Below are 4,363 nucleotides of genomic sequence, written 5' to 3'. Positions count from 1 at the left end.
TCAGTGCTCAGTGCACGCAGGTCAAATTTCCTTCCTGGGTCGTCAAACATACACGGAACAAAAATATATACGCAACATGTAAAGTGTTGGACCCATGTTGCATGAGCTGAAATAAAAGATTCCAGAAAATTTCCATATACAAAAAAAGCTTATTTTATTTCAAGTATTGTGCACAAATGTGTTGACATCCCTGTAAATCAGCATTTTTCCTTTGCCAAAATAATCCATCCACTTGACAGGTGTGGCATATCAAGAAGCCGATGAAACAGCATGATCATTACACAGGTGCACCTCTTGCTGGGGACAATAAAAGGCCACTAAAATGTGCAGTTTTGGCACACAACGCAATGCCACAGATGTCTCAAGTTTTTAGGGAGTGTGCAATTGGCACGCTGACTGCAGGAATGTCCACTAGAGCTGTTACCAGATAATTGAATGTTAATTTCTCTACCATAAGACGCCTCCAACGTTGTTTTAGAGAATTTGGCAGTACGTCCAACCGGCTTCACAACCGCAGACTACGTGTATGGCGTTGTGTGGGCAAGCGGCTTGCCGATGTCCACTTTGTGAACAGAGTGCCCCATGGTGGCTGGTAGTGTTATGGTATGGCCAGGCATAAGCTATGTACAATGAACACAAGTGCATTTTATCGAGGGTAAAATTGAATGCACAGAGATACCGTCACGAGATCCTGAGGCCCATTGTCATGCCATGCATCCGCCACCAACACCTCATGTTTTAGCATGATAATACACAGCCTCATGTCGTAAGGATCTGTACAGAATTCATGGAAGCTAAAAATGTATCAGTTCTTCCATGACCTGCGTACTCACCAGACATGTCACCCATTGAGCACGTTTGGGATGCTCTGGATCGACGTGTACGACAGCATGTTCCAGTTCCCGCCAATATCCATCAACTTCGCACATCCATTGAAAAGGAATGGGACAATATTACACAGGCCACAATTAACAGTCTGATCAACTCTATGCAAAGGAGATGTGTTGTGCTGCATGAGGCAAATGGTGGTCACACCAGATACGGACTGGTTTTCCAGTCATTTGAAATCCATAGATTAGCGCCTAATGAATTTATTTAAATGGACTGATTTCCTTACATGAACTGTAAAACTCCCTAAAATCTTTGATATTGCTACATGTTGCGTTTACATTTTTGTCCAGTATAGTTACACTTTAGCAACATGTTTTCTGTTTCATCTCCAGCTGCGGGTTACACTGTAACAAAGTCCACCACAACTGTTACAATTTGCAGTCACTACAGTGCTTCTGCAGAAATGTCATTGGTCATGTACGTTGCATATACAGTATAAGAAAGAATCATATAGGCATGTTCCATCCTTTGTTGCCGTACTACAGCATGTTATCTCAGTCCTGGCAGAAATTGAACAAGAGGAAACAGCATAAACTTTGCACTAATTGTTCAATATCTACCATAGGCACTCGACGTATTCATTTATCAACAGACCTGAGTGCTTGGACCAACTGGCTGCCCTGACAGTTCAGATGCCGGGGTTACAATGACATTGTCTTTATTAGCTGTGTATTTGCAAGGCAAATATTGGTATACATTAGGATGAATCAAACTAACACAGTCTGGAAAAACAGGAAACAAAACAACCCCTTAGGCAAAGTTCTGTTGAGTAGTACTGAGCCCATTCAAATCACAAGAACCACAACCCCAACTACGGAATTCTATTACCGGGGGATGAGACAACACAATGAATCCATCATACAATGATACATAATTCATTCATAGGTCATGGTTAAGACAACAGTATTTTTTTCCTGACCATGTGATCTAATCCTGAGAAATTAAAAACACCTGGCCCTAGCAATGCCAAAGACAGTAGCCAGATGAATTGAAGCCAAATGAAATGAATTGTCTTCCATAAAATAAAAAAAACAGGAGGTAGAGTTATAACATCAGCATAATGCACGTGGAACTATACTTTGCAGTTAGACTATTAACGGTAAACATCCATTGCTGTGAGATCTTTTCATCAAGTTGGCTGTCACACTTCATTTTCATCTTTGTTCTTTATCTTGACATCGACCAGATAGAATGTACAGTACATAGTGATAATGTTCCCATGCCAAGTAGGCCTACAGCTTTCCAGTGGTAAGCCTACAAGTAACCCACAAGTAACCTACAAGTAACCCACAAGTAACCTACAAGTAACCCACAAGTAACCTACAAGTAACCCCTTGCGTAGACCCAGCTAGAAGACAATACCCAAATAGTAACTAGGCAGTGTTGGAATAAGTACCCAATCGTCATACCTGAGCAAAAGTAAAAATTAACTTTCATTTAAAAAAATGACTCAAGTAAAAGTGAAAATCACCCAGTAAAATACTACTTGAGTAAAAGTAAAACAATATTTGGTTTTAAATGTGAGTATAAAAAGTAAATGTAATTGCTCAAATATACTTAATTATCAAAAGTAAAGTATATTAAGCAGACCAGATGACACAATGTTCTTGTTTTTACATGTACAGATAGCCAGGGGCACACTCCAACACTCAGACATCATTTACAAACCAAGCATTTGTTTGTATTGAGTCCGCCAGATCAGATGCAGTAGGGATGACCATATGTATTCTTGATAAGTGTGTGAATAGGGCCATTTTCCTATTCCTGCTAAATATTTGAAATGTAATGTACTTCTGGGTGTCAGGGAAGTGTATGGGAGTAAAATGTGATAGATTCTTCAGGAATGTAGTGGAGTAAAAGTCAAAGTTGTCAAAAATACAAAGAGTAAAGTAAAGTACAGATACCCCCAAAATCTACTTAAGTAGTACTTCAAAGTATTTTTACTTAGTTACCGTACACCACAGTAACTAGCAAAGGGAAGTTAGACTTTTCCACTCATGGCAAAAGCTTTTTGTTCAAAATGCAACACAGTCTATAACAGTGACTGCTAGCAAATCACCTAAAGACAGTAGTTGCTTTTGTCTTTGCGTCCTGTTTTCTACTGTGTAACACTTGTTCTGCCAGGTGGAAAACTCATTGTGGGAAAAACCACATTAAGAGAAACAGAAAAACATACCTGAGTACAACATCAACCTTCTTGTGAAGCTTATGTAGCATTACTGGCATTTGTGGCATGTGATTATCAATATTTGAAGAGCAGGGCCTGTATTCATAAATCCTCTCAGAGTAGTAGTGCAGATCTAGGGTCAGCCCCCCCCCCCCCCCCCCCCCCCCGTACATGTGATGTTACACATTTAGATTTTGAAGGCAAAACTCATCCTACATCAGCACTCCTACTCTGAGATATTTTGTGAATATTATCAAATGATCCTTTAAACCTTGAAACAGACGTCCACTTCTGCCAGAACCTTGGACAGCGATGATGAACCAATTTTTCCTTTGCAAACACAAATTCTTCTAACCAAATGTGTGGCATGTATAGCACAAGTCAATCTCAAAACAACTAGTGCTATCTGAGAGCTTATTTGATTCATTTAAAGCAGGAAGCCAAAAGCAAATGCCTACAGTACATTGTTCACCTCATGAGTAGATGTGAGAGCAGGCAAAGTAGAGGTCAGTGGTTGTAAAGTGGTTAAAGTGTCAAAGAGAGATGTCTCTCCATCAAATAGGGGTTGTTATACAGTGTTTGCGGTTGTACGGGGTCACCAAAAGGCCTCACTATCCTACCCTTTATCGACCAAAATAATTTAGCTGCAATACTTTATTTAACACGCTGTATCTCTGTCAGAATATTTTTGGGGGTTGGGAGTGAAATGTAGTGTATAGGTGTTAAACTGTCTTCAGGAACACCTTCCAAAAACGTTTAACACTTGAGTTTTACAAACATGAGTTTTGTGCACTCATATCTAAACAAATATTCTATATGATTTACGATCCAATTGACAGAATTCATTTGTATGTGTTCAGAGCCCAGTCTATGGTTCAGAGCAGCTATAACACAAGTATTTTAGTAGTTCAACACATTTCAATACATAAATGGAGACACATTTGTCTTTATTGTAAATTAATGAATAGCTAACCTGTGATATATCGATTCCAAGGATATTTGGGTTCTCTTTGACTGAACAGCGCACACTTTACAGACCTTTTTGGACAATCCCAAACACAGGCTACATTCCCTCCTCAACTGTTGTGTGTGTGTGTGTATGTACTAAAGAGTGGTTTTGCATTAACCCTTACAGTTGAATAGTTGTCCCCTGAGTCACGCCCATCGTGGACTTCCCCACCTACCCTATTAGCCCTGGACTGTGACCCACAGAATTGGTATAACCCACGAGTGTACAGACAGCAGGGAGGTTTATTTTTGGGCGACCCCTCTGACACCACTTTCTTAATCTGTGCCTGGATAAAA

This window comes from Oncorhynchus mykiss, chromosome 2, assembly GCF_013265735.2.
Source record: "Oncorhynchus mykiss isolate Arlee chromosome 2, USDA_OmykA_1.1, whole genome shotgun sequence".
NCBI classification, from domain to species: Eukaryota; Metazoa; Chordata; class Actinopteri; order Salmoniformes; family Salmonidae; genus Oncorhynchus; species Oncorhynchus mykiss.
Note: the sequence above shows the minus strand (reverse complement) of the source record.